The sequence below is a fragment of the Uloborus diversus genome, chromosome 8 (genome assembly GCF_026930045.1).
Source record: "Uloborus diversus isolate 005 chromosome 8, Udiv.v.3.1, whole genome shotgun sequence".
In the NCBI taxonomy this organism is placed as follows: domain Eukaryota; kingdom Metazoa; phylum Arthropoda; class Arachnida; order Araneae; family Uloboridae; genus Uloborus; species Uloborus diversus.
The window spans coordinates 100,212,662-100,228,335 of record NC_072738.1 but is presented as its reverse complement, the minus strand read 5'-3'; the positions used below and the strand labels follow the sequence as shown (position 1 = coordinate 100,228,335).

Below are 15,674 nucleotides of genomic sequence, written 5' to 3'. Positions count from 1 at the left end.
TGTCACTTACTGATTTGACTCAGTTTCATTTCTAGCTAAAATTTAAGCTGCCGGAAACTATATTATGAGAAAAGCTAAATTACAAAGTATTTGAACTTTAGTTACTTTTATTTTCGCTATCATTATGGTGTGCTAAAATATTTTTCGTTACCAGAGTGAAGACATGCTCAGATTCTTTATGGTTTTTTAGCCTTCTGCTCTGTTGTGGCTATTCTAAACTGGCAAACCCAAACACATTCGAAACTGCAGTCTCTGAATGCGGTAACAGGCTGTTAGGTGTTTGCGAGGAATTGTGCATTAACTTCGATTATGGGATAGTAACACGAATCTTTGAACTTTTATACATCGTCTGGGAATTGCTTTCGCCCATCAAAACGGACTAATATAATATTTATTTGAAAAGATCCTTGTTATTGTAAAAAACTTTTATATCCGAAAGTTCCCAAAATCCCGGGGGGGGGGGGATTGTCCCCCAAACTCCAATAAATGACGCCTCTGTTAGCAAAACGTTTAACCTTGCGCGAGTTCATCTCTGTTTGAGAAAGAGGAGGAATTCTTATATATGCCACATTTAGCGTTATTGTTGAGAAAGTTACGGTAACGTGTTCTCGATGCATTTTCAAAGATCTTAGGACAACAGGCGTTCCAATTTTATTTATTTTTTTTTAATGTGAAAATCCAACAAATAAATAAATAAATAAATAAAATGAAAAATAAATAAAATAAATAAATAAATAAATAAAATAAATAAATAAATAAGTAAAAAATTAAGGTCATCAAAAGTCATTAAAATTTGAAACAGTCCGCTGGATATAGAAATGATTTCTTAACTTTCTTTAAATTGTAAACTAATTCTATCGGAGGAATTGAACATTAGCCGCGCTTATTTTTAACCAAACTCAGTACCAAAACCTACGGCTTCCCCCCCCCCCCCCCATTCTAAGTGTATGCAATGCTTGTTGGCAAAAAGGGGGAAAAGAAGCAATTTGTACAAATTTATGGAAAAAAATTGAAACTGCAAAAGTGGTTAAAAATATAGATTGTAGGATAGTAGTACATTAGCACTTGGCGACGCTTACTTTCTACTATGGACAAATCGTAAAAATATCATTTACAACGTATTTTAAGTTTGCTCTTCATTTTCCACAGTAATTCAGTTATTCTCAGCCAGTGATCCGCGAGCAATTTTCATATGGTTCGCAAACAGCTAGTGAAAACTACTGTATAGATCATTTTTATAGTTGTAATTAAATTTCTTAAATAAAACTTTTGGATTCATCTTTTTCCACCTATTGTAATTGTAGTGAAAATATTACTTCTTTCGTTTAGGATTCGGAATGGTACCAAGTGGTCCTTATCAGGGAACTACACAAATAGTGTAATAATGGGAAAAGTTTAAATAGGTAGCAATCGAAAGAACTTCTTGATACATAAATTAAACTCAACAATCATTTCCCCTCGTCCTCTCGTTGTCGAGATATAAAGTCTTAAATTCTGCCGACATTTTAAGAAAAGAGCTAAACCTGAAGACTTGGCGAGAAATGTATCACGCAGCTTGATCGTCTGCATCCATCCACAAATCGTATGAAGATGTCTTCCATTAATTACTAAAACTTGCTAAATTGGCAACTTTTCTCAAAATTTTGGCAAACCTTTAAGACCTCATTGTTTGATAACGAGGACACGAGGGCAAATCATTTATGCGACCGGAAACATGTTTTATAATCATGTTCTTTCAATTGCTACTTACAATTTTTTTTTTTCATTATTACGCTATCGTGCGGTTTCCTGGATAGTAGTGAAAAGATTGAAAACCACTGATCCAATTGTACTTCTATTGTTTTTTAATTACATGATATATTTATTAGCCGGACTCTTTCACATTTGATGGAGTTTTTAATATTCTTTAAATTAGTTGTTGAATTATTTCGGATTTTAAAGGAACTTATGTCGTTTAAAGGCGCGTTTGACTCTTGGATTGTACTGCTCATTTTAACGTTTGAATTTATTAACTCGGTGAATTATTTTGTATTTAATGGAGCTTTTAATGTCATACAGTAACAGAATAGAGCCACATAGAAAATCCTTCGTTCCCAGTATTCGTTATAAATCAATTTTTTTGCCAATGCATCCTCATTCTAAACTCTAGCTCGGAAAAGAAAAAAAACTTTTTGCGGCGTATGCCAAATTGGCAAAATTTCCTATTGCTTTCATAGTTGTGACCATTTTGCTCCTTATACACTGCTCGACATTGAAAATGCAACACCAAGAAGGAGTGTTCAGAAATTTATGCAAATTTTAGAGTAGACGTACATCACTCAGTTATGTAAACGATGTGAAATGCGCAGCTCTCCGACGCACGTGAAGTAAGATATAAGGGAAGGAACTTGCAGAATGGGCAATATTCATGTCGTTATTTCTGACTGGAGAATTATTGAAGAAATTTTGTTTTTGTCTTGGAGTATACGTGTAACACGAGGGAATGCCAGACCGCCGTCAACGAAGGCACTTCCAGCAGATAGACGATTTTACGAGGGGTATGGTGATCGGACTGAGAAAGGGTGGTTAGTCTGTACGTCAAATCACAGCTGATACCCACATGGATGCGAGCACGGTGCATCGGCTGTGCCAAAGATGGTTGGAAGAACAACGAAATGTGGCAAGATTGAGGGGTGCAGGGGCAGTCAGAGTGACGTCAGAACGCGTGGATCGACGCATCCACCGCCAAGCTGTAGCAGACCCACAAGTCACTTGTTCCTCGATTCTGCAGCAGGTGCAAGATACCCTGAATGTTCCCGTGTCAACCAGAACCATTTCCCGTCGTTTGGTCACACGTGGTCTGCAATCACGGCGTCCGCTAAGAAGACTGCCATTGACCCCACAACATAGACAGCAACGTTTAGTATGGTGCCGGACTAGAGCGACGTGGATGACAGAATGGCGAAGTGTCGTGTTTTCAAATGAATCCTGATTCGGCTTATCCAGTGATAGTCGCCGCATACGTGTGTGGCGTCGACGTGGAGACAGATCTAATCCGGCAGTAACTGTGGAACGTCCCACCGCACGACAACTTGGCATAATGGTTTGGGGCGCAATTGCGTACAATTCCATATCACCTCTAGTTCGTATTCAGGGCACTATGACTGCCCAACGATACTTCGATAATGTGCTGCGGCGGTGGCAATCTCTTACCTTCAAGGGCTACCTAATGCAATTTTTCAGCAGGATAACGCCCAGCCACACAGTGCTCTCATCTCCCAACATACTCTCCAAGGCACACAGATGCTTCCCTGGTCACCATACTCTCCTGACTTGTCACCAATCGAACATGTATGGGATGTGATTGGACGCTGTTTGCAGACTCTGTCCTCGCCTCGTTTAGAAGACGAACTGTGGTAAATTGTTGAAAGGGAATGGAGAGCCATTCCTCTGGACACCATCCGCACCCTTATTAACTCTATACCTAAACGTTTTTCTTCTTGTATCCTTGTCCGCTGTGGTCCTACATCCCACTGAACCGAAGCCGTTCTCGCTCTGTATCCTGTTTATCATTTTGAAATTAAGATCATTTATTATTCCTTGCTGTCTCCGTCTTTTTTCCAAATTTCATCACTTTCTGACCACTACTTCTTGGTGTTGAATTTTCAATGTCTAGCAGTGTATTTTAGTTTCACATTTTAACGGAACTTGTCATTTTAATGAACGATCTCTTTTTTACAGTTTGCGGATTGTTTCGCATTTAACATGTTATTGTCTAGAGGAATTTTTTCTCATTTTGATGCAAGTTATAATAATTTTTTTAAATAATTTATTTAAAGATTTAACTTTTTTTTTTTTCTTACATCAACATTGATCTTGGCATCGTTTTCAGGCGATTTGTTAGATTTGTTTTGATTAGTAAGATGAAAATTTTTGAAAAGTATGTAGCGCCATAGTAGTAGCGCCAAGTATATTTCACAATATGATAATTCCCTCACAAGTTTTCCCTACAACAAAATTTATCAACCTAAAGCAGAATAATAATCAAAAGCAAAAATCTTATAGTTTGCTTTAAATCTTATAATTTTCTCGATCAAAAAAACATAATAACACTATCAGTGCTTATCAAAGACAATTACAAAAAAAGTGCTACTATAAGGCAATAATAAATTACGCACTACTTGAAATATTTCAAAATGCAATATTTTATCTTTTCTACAGTCGTACTGAAATAAAATTTCTCAGTGACATACATTTTCGTAAACGTGATGGTTTGCCATCTTTGATATTCCACAGTAATGCACAAATGCTGCAGCAATAACCAGAACATGAAATATTTGATGGCTGTGAAACCAAATGTCACATTTCCCTGGAAAGAAACGCTCAGGAATTCTTGATGCATACAGAGCAGCTCCAAGCAGATACAGGACAGCCATTACACAAAGCCATCCCAAAGAAGCATAATAAACTGCTTGAAAAAAACCTTTGATAACCAGATAGTGTACAACAGGAACTATTCCGATTAAACCAAAGCCAGCAAAAACACATGCTCTAAATTTGCGGAATTCTGTTCCGTTGAGTTTGTCACACATTGACGCTATAATCGAAATTATTCCAAGTATGCTTATAAATAAGAGGTAGATTACTTTCGGTTGAAAATCGCAATAAAAACCGTAATATATCCATGGCACAAAAGATCCGACTATTAAAAGCGCAATTCCACAGTAGTCTAGTCTGCTAAAATATTTCTCAACAAGTTCTGAATGGCAATGAAGGGTATGGTATAGAAAAGACATTCCAAGACAAATAATGGCGCCAGCAAAAAAGGCAGCAAATACGGCTAGTTGTTCCCAGTTAATAATATCGGATCTGCTTGAAAAGGAAACTGCTATTCCAACAAAAATAAGGCAGCCAATCAAATGTGTCCAGATATTGATGGTTTCAGTATGTATTCTAAATATTGAAAGGAAACATGCACTGAAAGATTGTAATGGAGGTCTGTGACCTTTATGCAGAAAATCGTTGCTTTGAAGCCATGTTGGTAAAGAACTGATATCGTAAAGTTTCCAAGCATTCTTACTCCAGATTCCATCTTCGAATAGTTTTGTTTCATCGATTGTAATAATCTTTAAATCAGGGTGTGCATTGAAAGGACAAAACCTATCAGACTTGTCCGCATTTAATTCGCATTTTTCTGCAGCATCAAAAGTTTGTAGTCTTTTCCTGGGTAATGATTGATCGGCCATGTTGTGAGTATTCGAGGAGACAAAGTTTTCAAACATCTTTCACTAGAAAATCAATGCTTGCTTCAAAAGAACAAAAGTTCTAAAAAGAAAATCACATTATTCTTCCAACAGCAAACGTATTTCTTTCAAATGAAAGATTTTTTAAAAATACTCCTTCCGAAATTCATTTTGTTTTCACAGAATTTATCAAAAGAAAAAAGGAAACGATTAACTTGCAAAGGTTCTCAATTTTAAATAACTTCAGAATTAAAATGTACAGTGAATTTCATGACAATGATTTCTTCAGAAACAAACTAATAAACTTCGTTAGAAATAAAGTTGCAGTTAATAAAAGAAAAAAGTCTGACTTGCTTTCACGTGTAATTCGCAACTCCAGCGCTCGAATACGCTACGTTGCGGTAATTTATAAAATTAAAGAAAAAGGTAAAACATTGCGTTCCACGTGTGTCTGTTGATAAACATCGGCAGTTTGTTATGAGTATTTATTAAGTATATTCGATGTGTCTTAGATTTTTTTTCAGCAACAGAAATTGTTTCGTCTGTTAATGGTATTCTCGGCGAGCTGCTCAAAAAAAAAATGTTAGTTTTCATTATTTCCCTCTAAAAAATGAGATGATTGTCGTAATTGGTGAAAGCGTAAACACAGGAAAACTCTGGATTCACAAACTTTGCATTAGCATGAAATTCTCGTCTGTTCGATGCATTTTTTTTTTTTTTTTTTTGAAAGAGGATAACGTTATTCGCAACTCCAACAAAATATAGGGATCGCTGCAGCCACTGTCTAATGGCGGATGAAAAAGGTAAAACAAACGCACGCCGTAACGTATAAATTGCTTCTAAGCTTAGTAAATGACAAAAATTTTTATTCATATGTATGATTTTTTTGTTCTTTACTTTTTTAAAAATATTTTTAAAAGTCTTTTGGTTATTCTGACCCACGTAGAAAGAGATCAGAAACCAAAAAATATTACGAAAGTAAGAAATTAATGCAAAGCGCGCAGTAAGTTGTTCTGAAGTAGCCATTTTCACGATGTTGAATTCGATATTCATAAATTTTTGGTTCACTTCGAACAACTTTTTCATTTTGTACTGTTGTTTTCCATACATTGGTACTTTTCATGTCCAGTTTCGTGACATTTCCGACATTTGATGATATTTTGGTCACATAATGCAAATACGTGAAGGTAAAACTGTCAAGATTAATATTTAATGCATTATGACTATATGATTAAAATCAAAAGAGGAAGATGATATTTCTTTGTTTTATTTAGCTGGCGCAAATTGTTTTATTTATGTAATTGAGTTATTTCTTCGAATCGGGTTTATTGAGCAATCACGATTGCTTATTGTTCTCATTTGACTGTTTTGAATTTCTATCATTTTATTTTCCCACCAGCACCCTCTGCCAGCACCACCGTCTCGTCGACCGGCCTCACGATGCTGCTCCGCTTGCGAAAATCGTCTCCAGGATGCGTCCATATCCTACACACACATACACACACTCATGCCTGCGCACAGACACAAACACACACTCCTACACACACACACACTCATGTCTGCACACAGACACAAACACATATGCCTACATACACACACACGCACGAACGCCTACACACACGTGGGTACACACACACAGCACTGCATACACAACACGCACACACATGCATACATACACACACGCACCCACACACATGCGCCTACACAAACACACACGCGCATTCATACACACACGCTCGTGATTGCGAAAAACAAAATTTGAATTCAAGATGCCAAAAATTCAAATTAATATATATATTTTTTTAAATTCTCACTTGTTCATATGTTTACATTTTTCAACTAAATGATAAAAGTCTGCCATGCTATGCTGTGTAAATCATCTACAAAATGGTCGCGGATATGTAGTGGCAGTTCTGTTTTAAATCATCATGCATTTAATTCATTCGTCATGGGAATGATTTAACTGATAAGCGAAATCTTGATTACTCTTTCACGCAATACTAAAACAATAAATCAACAAATTTTTGGCGAAACTCTTCCAACGATGGCAACTTTTGCATAGCAATAAAGTAAACTTGGCGCAATATTTTAGCGATAAAAATTAAAAGCTTTTATTTTTATTGTTCAAATTCTAAACTTTCTTTCCATGGTTGGTAAAAAAACCGGTTTTTTTTCAAAAAAAAAACCGTTTTTTTTGGTTTAAACCAGGTTTTTTTGGTTTAAACCGGGTTTATTTAGTGTAAATACTATTTGCGAGAAAAACAATTAATTTTCGGAAGGTAATTAAGGTTCCATGTAATTAACAGTTATTCAATAGTCACATCATACCTAATTTCTTGATTAATTAAAGAGATGAGAACTAAATCTTGTAACTAAATTAAATAATTAAAATAGCTTTCTGCGGGGAAATATTGATTAAAATGTTTGACTTGATTATCATATTAGTATGCATGTATAGTGACCCTTTATGATACGAAATACTTCAAGAAGTGGTTGTGATGCGGGTTAACATAAAATATAATGAAGATCCAAGAAATTTTTTTTATAAAACCAACATAATATGAATAATTATCGAATAAAGGTAAAAGTTATATTTTTAAGCATAATCTTTTCAAAAGAACAATTTTCATATTTTTTCTTTCTGATCTTACATAACGCGGATTTTTATATACAACAATGTCGCAAATATTGAAGTAAAGCAAAATGTACAACAGTGCATGATTGAACAATCAAAAAATCGATTGCTGTTGTACTGACAAAGATTTAAAAAAAAATGCTGATCTATATTCGACTCCGTTCTTATTTAGGAAAGACTCGGGAAAGATATCGACTATCGCTAAAACAAAGAACCAAATCAAAAATACAAAAATTGGTGTAACATGGCTTAAATTACAGCTTATTTACTGGCATACATGTTGCATCCAGCATTGAAGTTTAAAAAATATTAAATGCAAACTCTTTAGAACAAATAAATGTGTAGCAAATTCTATTTCAAGAAATGTTTTTTGCCAAAAACGTTATGTCTTCTGCAACAGTGACTGAGTGGTGGAAAAGCCAGGAAAAAGAATTTGAAAAAAGCAATGCAACCGTCTTTAAAAATCTTCAACATTGCTAAAACCAGCTTCAGAAAAGTGAAGTGCATACAGTGGCTCCCAAAAGTGTTCGTACACTTTGAAATTTTTTAGTAAAACCAAAATAATGCAAAACTGAATTCGAATATGAAGTCCAATATTTTTTCACAACATTCCTATGTCAATCTAAATAAAACCCTGTAGTTTCTTCCAAGTATTGACGGATCTTCTTTTTGAAATGGGTCAAAAAACGAAGAGACAGAGAAATAATACGCCACAAAAGTCATCGTACACTCAAATATTTTCGAATAAATTCATGATTAAAATTATCATATGTCGTTTTTTTATTATTTTTGCATTGTGTTAAACCTTAAGAGTCATTTGGCTTTAGTTTTTTGTTTATTTATTCCTTAATATTGTGCTTATTACTTTAAAATGGCTGGTACTCGTAAAAATCCACAAACACCATTCGAAATTTGAATTTTTTCCTCACAGTGGAGGTAAATTGGTTTGAAATGTCTCTAAATTAGTTAATTTATTCCATTCTATAGCAAAATGCTTGATAAAACGCTTTTAAAGAAAAGAATCGGACCGAAAACAAGACAAGAAAAGGTCAACCAGCAAAGTTGACAAAGCATGATCGGAGATTTACAGTTAAAAAAGTTATGAAAAATACACATTTGAGTGCTGTAACAGCTTCCGCAGAATTAAATGAAAATTTTTATATTTAATTTTCACCTAAAATTATTCGTCAAGTTCTCTGATTAGCTGGATTAAATGTGAACTCTTCCCGCAGAAAGTTCTTGTTCGTGCGAAAAACAGAAAACTTACGCTTTTTGTGGCAAAATAAATGATAAATAAGCTCCAAAGCGTTTTGGAATAACGTCTTACTTACAGATGAAAATAAATTCAACATTTTTGGTTATATTGTTGTATAATTGTCAATAGAAGAAAAAATGAGGAACTTAATCTTAAGAACTTAGTTGGATCAGTTTATCAGGACGGTGAAAGGGTTCTTGTGCGAGGGTGCATATCAGTATCAGGACTTGGTAGTTTGGAATTTTGAGGTGAAATAATAAATCTTGCTCTTCATTTAAATATTTTAAAAATCAATTTTAAACTCTTAGCCAAAACTTTGGTTATCAGAAACAACTTTGTTTTTTACCTAGATAACGATAAGAAGCACACGTCTTTCAACGTTTGCATCTAGTGCCTCAAAAATTGTCCTAAAGTTTAGAAAATACCCCTTCAATCCCCAGATTTGAGCTTAATGTAACATATTTAGAGATAACTGGAGGATAGATTACGAAAATACGACTTTGAAACGAAAATAGAGCTAGAAACAGTAAGACTCGAAGTGTGGTTGAACACTTACTCAGAAATTACGCAAAAAAAAAAAAAAAAAAAAAAAAAAAAAAAGAAAAAAGGAATGAAATCTATTCCCAGGCGTTTAATAGATGTTGTTGATACTGCACGATATTCTACTAAATGAAAACTTAATAAAAAGTTAGGTTACTAATAATGTATAGACATTTTTTAAAGTGTACGAAGACTTTTGTGAGATAAAATTTCCGGCACTTTTTGGTTTTTGATTTTTAAAAAATTAAGTTTAAATATTTAAAAAAAAAAAAAAATTCATGTAGTTTTGTAGAAAATTGATCATAGATCTTATAATTAAATACCTATACCGAAATAATAATTGCAACCAATGGATAGGATTCTATTTCATTGAAAGTCGTAGGTGTACGAAAACTTTTGGGAGCCACTGTATATTTTCGTCATTTAGATATCATTCATAACTCAAAAATTGATTAGGCTCTGGAAAAGCTTCAAAACTTGCTTTTTGTTCAAAGTACTAAATAACATAAAAATAATATTAATTTATAACGTAAAAGTTGCTATATATTTATGCATATGTTATTGTGGTGTGAAGTTGATTTTATGTAATTGTAAAAAGATTTATTCATATATTTCTGAAATGTATATGTAATGTTGAATACATTACATATACAGGGTGTCCAAAAAGTCCTCAAAACATAACAATGGTATTTTAGGTTAAATGTGTCAAGGACTTTTCGGACACCCTGTATATTTATTTATAAATGTAATTTTACAGTTTTTGTTTGTAACAGATTAAAAATATTTTGCTTTAAATCAAAAGAACCGTTGTTTTCTCCAACAGTCTTTAGAAAAAATTCATTTAGTTGAAAGCCTTGAACAAAAAGACTAGCTTTGAAGCTTTTTCCAATCCTAATTTGTTTCTTATTCAATATGTGTGGGAAAATCAATGTAAACCTGTAAAATGGATTTTTTTTTTGACTTTAAAAAAACAAAAACAATTGGTTTAAACCAACGTGGTTTAAACCAAACAACCCTGGTTCTTTCTGGATTTTTCAATCTGTTCTGTGATAAATATTTTCAAGAATATTTACTTGCAAACTGTCCATTTCAGTTAAATGCTGTAGTAATAAGGTTATTTAAATCAATTATTCGGAATTAGGTCATCAAGGAAAAAGCAGTAATTTTTCAGCATGGCTCTAGTGTCCATCCAATGTTATTAAGTCCGCTTTTTTACATCGAAATGAAAAACTAATATTTATTCAAATTCACTCAGAACAAGATAAATAAAATGTGTACTCACAATTTGTTAGCAGATATTTTGATGTTACGCTGTTTCGAATGACGATTCCAAATAATGAATCATACAAATAAAAAAATACACATAGCAAACTGCTTGTTTTGCCCAAAATGGTACGCGTCGAACGCAATGTTTTACCTTTTTCGGCAATATCATGAATCACCGCAAGGTAGCGTATTCGAGCTCTGGAGTTGCGAATGACAGGTAAATTTGTTTTTATTGTGTCATGTGAATTTGTTAGCAAAAGAATTAGAGCTTTCATCTCCGCCAAGTTTAAAAATAATTAATTTAACTAACCTAATTTTACTGCAGCATTTAGTTGGAATGGATAGTTTGCAAAATATTTTCTTGACTATATTATCGTAGAACGAAATGAAACAGGTTTAACGCTGAGAATTTTCATCGCCAAAATAGTGGGATTATAGTTTAATGTTATAGTTTTAGTATTGTGCGAGCAAAGAACCATTGGCGAGATTTCGTATGTCAGTTAAAAACCATTTTTATTTTTTATCATGTGTCGAATAAAATGGTAGAGAATTTGATAAGTTTAAAGAAATAATGGAAGATTAATTAAAAAGAAAACTACCACCATTTATCCGTGAGAATTTTATTGATGATGCATGACAGAATTAAATCATAATTCAGAAATTAGAATCAGAAAAAACTAAAATTAACCAATTCGGCAATTTGAGAAATAACTCAGCTACAAATGTAAAACAATTAGTGCTAGCCAAACAAGACAAAGAATAAGTATCATCTTCCTCTTTTGACACTGGTAAACAAAGGTTTTCTTAGATGAAATATTTAATAGTGCTCTTATGGCCACAATGAAAATGTAGTTCGATCAAGAATTGATAAATTTCGAATTCAACATAATGGAAATGGCTGCTTTAGAACAACAAACTATATGTTTTGCATTAATTTCTAACGTTTAGTAATGCTTCTTGAACTCTCATTTCTTTCTACGTGCCCCAGAATATCCACAAGACCTTAAAAATTAATTTAAAAAGAATAAAGCAAAAAAAAAAAAAAAAAAAAACATGCATACAAACAAAAATTACTAGGCTTATTAGCATTTTCTACGCTACGGCGGGCGTTTGTTTTACCTTTTTCATCCGCCATTAGACGGTTATTTTTTTCCCCTATAGTTTGTTGGAGTTATTTAAAATATAATCATGTGATTATTAGAGAAGCTCTGCTTTATGGTAAGCTTCCACTGTTGAACATGAACTAAATTAAGATAAATAAATACCTTTGTGCTGAAAAGTAAAGTAAGAAATAATAACGTCAAAAAAGTACAAATCGCAGATTACTGCAGACGCGTGTTTTGGCGTTACAGGGAACGCCTTTTTCAATGCAAAAGTAATGAGCTTATGGATGAAAATGAAAATTTGTCGGATGTCTTTTCATCCATAAGCCCATTACTTCTGCATTGAAAAAGGCGTTCCCTGTAACGTCGAAACACGTGTCTGCAGTAATCTGCAATTTGTGCCTTTTTGACGTTGTTATTTCTTACTTTAATGAACTAAATTACTGGAAATCACCAAAAAAAAAAAAAAAAAAAACACGCGCTTGTCGATATTATGTTTGTTTTGGATTTGTTCAATACTACAAACCATGCATACTTTTTATTTTATCGAAAGTATATACGATGATTATTTCATGACATACATTCTAAACTGTTCATAATTACTTATGCTTTTTGCACATTACATTTAGTGTGTTAGGTCAAAAATAATAGTAAGCACCATTGAGAAGGAATAGATGGAGAGAGTGCAACCCTACTATCCCGATACGGCAACAGTACCATGTGACCTGGGGAGCAATTTCGAGTTGACCGTAACCGCTGAAGAAGTTTTCATTAGCTGAAGCCATGCATGATAACAACCTTTAACTGTAGAAGGGAAAAATTAGATTTATAGTAATAGTGCAGTATTCTAGCATTGTAAACTGTGAGGAAAAAGCCACACCAGGAGGTTTGGTAACTTTTCCCTAGCATGTACGAATGTTTTTTACTTCCAAATAAAGAAAAAATAACATTTATATGCATTCAACGAGTACATATCCCACAGTTACCTGTAATTTTTAAATTTTTGTACTTATTTTACATATAAAAGTTATAAAATATTGTATATCTTGAGTGCAAATAACATTTTAGTTCCGTAAAAACACTTTTTACTTAACTAGTAATTATTTTAACGGCTCTTAAGCATTTTGTGTACATTTGCTTTGTTGGCGAGTATCTTCTCGCCAAGCTCCTGTGAACAGCAGATGCGCAAGAATAAAGATTTGCTATTTTTATGCTTCAGTTTAAATACTAGTATGCCTGCGTATGAAATCATTTCAAAACATTGATTACAATACATATGAATTCATAAATTTTCAGTCAATAACCGAACACTAACTAAACTATTTGTACATGCCCGTCATTTCAGGGAATAAACATCAAAATACATGAAAAATCCAGTTACATTATATTTTAAAATCCGGAAAGAAGTGAAGAGAGGGAATTTGAATGATAGGCCTGTATTTGTATCCGTTATTTATTTATTTATTTACTAGCCGCCTGCGGCGACCAGCTGGTCCGCCTTTTTACGCCATTCGCCTTTTTGCGCCAGAGTTGCCGCCTTCGGCGGCTGCTTAGACAATTTAGCGACGGTATTAATCAATGTTTTTCTCTTTTTTCTCAATATAATCATTCGCCTTTTTACACCGATGTTGCCGCCTTCGGCGGCTGCTTAAACAAATTTCGTGGCGGTATCAATCAATCTATATCTATGTATATCATTAGTAGTTTGAATAAAATATTTTCTAGATCTATCTCCAGTTCCGTCGTTTGGAACATTTTTAAAGGAGGGGGAGACACAAACGACGTACTCTTCATGCAAATTTTGTCGAAAAATAACAAAAAGCACTTCCGCTTTTATGTGAAAGCATTGTTTTTTCAAAGTCATGGTGTGTGTGGGGGGGGGGGGCACTGACACCCCGTTGAAATTCCTTAAATGACGGGCATGCCTCTTTCTTGCTGTCCATCTGCTATATCGAACTCTATAATTGTCTATCTATCAATCTATACGATCTGCGCATATCTACCTCCTGACTGTACAATCTTTTTTTATTTATATAAGTATTAATTCGAAAACAAAAACATTTTTTGTTCACTCAACCTCTATCTATCTCTGTATCTACCTAACCTAACCGCCAATTCGTAACAGAAACGAAGATCATGCAAAAAATCGCGGGCTTTATTTATTTAATCAAAATAGCCCTCAAAAATAAAGGCTCTATGTTCCCCGTAGTGTTCAAAAAGTAGCGCTTGCAAAAAAAAAAAAAAAAAGGTGAAGAGAAGGCAAACGATTTCTGTTGGATCACGTGATGAGGTAAGCTCGGAACTCAGCCGGCAAGCGAACAGCTCGCGTTGTGTTCTGCCATTAAAAAAATTGTAAAAAAAAAAAAATCTAATGCGTATTTTTCAAAAATTTTTTCTTCTGAAGGGGGCGGAATGTTTTTACTATTACCAACTAAAATTTTAGAATTGAGGGTTCAATACTTGTCGCAGGATGGGTTTCGAAAAAAACTAAACCCAGAAAAAAATGTAACATAAAGGTTTTTTCAAAAATCTATAAAAAATACAAAAATTGCTCTATCTTCAAAATTTTTGCATTCATCGTATTTAAAATTAAATTTCCTACACAATAGTACAAAAAATATCCGTCTGGCGCGATTGGTTCGGGATCTGTGAGGTCAAGAGTAATAAAAAGTGCTAAAAATAACATAAAACATTAAATAACTTTTTTCTAATTAAAATATCAAAAATCGAAGCCCGAGGTGCACATTTTCAGCAAAAACTGCACCTGTGTACCAAATTTCATCTTTCTAGGTTTTACCGTTTTCCCAGGATGCGCGCCACAAACACACACACAAACATCTTGTTTTTATTATATGTATAGAAGATAGATAATTATGCGGTAAAAAAGTTGGAGTCAGAGTTGCTCTGATTTGTAGCCCCGACTTCATAATAAGCGCCGTCGCGTCGTCTGAAAAAAAATTTAATGCCAAAAGAGCGATTGCGTGCCAAAACGCGACAACTTTTCCAGCCAAATAAGTCACCTGACCTGGGAAACATTGGGTCCTAAGCTTATTTCACTGAGACATTTGCTATGGCTCCCTCCATTAGTATTCCTTCTCAATGGTAAGCACACAATAAGCGGAACAAAATTAAAATTGTTTCGACATTTCTGAAAAATTATAGTTATTAGAAGTAGAGTCTTCTCCGGGGACCACCGTTACGAATCCTCTAACGTGCTCCAGTCACCGTTAATGTACACGGAGGATTTTCGAGCAAATGGCAACAAATCCGGGACCCTCCAGTTACGAAAAAAAAAAATCGAAGAAAATGCTGCACAGCTCAGTTATATCTTCCACAGAGTGTAGTTTCACTCTTGTTTTGTTCTCATCAGTTTGGAATAACCATAATCGAGCTGCAGGCAATTAATATTAAGATGCCGAATATATTTTCACACTAGAAGCTAAATATATTTTAACACATCACCGGGAGGTAGCAAACATGTTAGAACTTGGTGTCTGAAAAACTGCTTGAAATATGTTGTCTATTGGACATGATTTCGAAGTTTTTAATTCTTTCGATGCACACAGGATTTCAAATGTGGGTTCAATGTGTTCAGTTTTACATCCCTTGGTACTGTGGTACCTGGGGTTCCTCAACGTGAGATTAAGAGTGTT

General features: G+C 34.0%; 1 protein-coding gene across 2 annotated transcripts in view; it reads right to left on the bottom strand.

The window, feature by feature from the left end:
• The window catches only part of LOC129228311 (mucin-2-like), a 95,332-nt gene that overhangs the window by 28,570 nt on the left and 51,088 nt on the right, over positions 1-15,674 (bottom strand). The gene's annotated exons all lie outside the window — the stretch shown is intronic.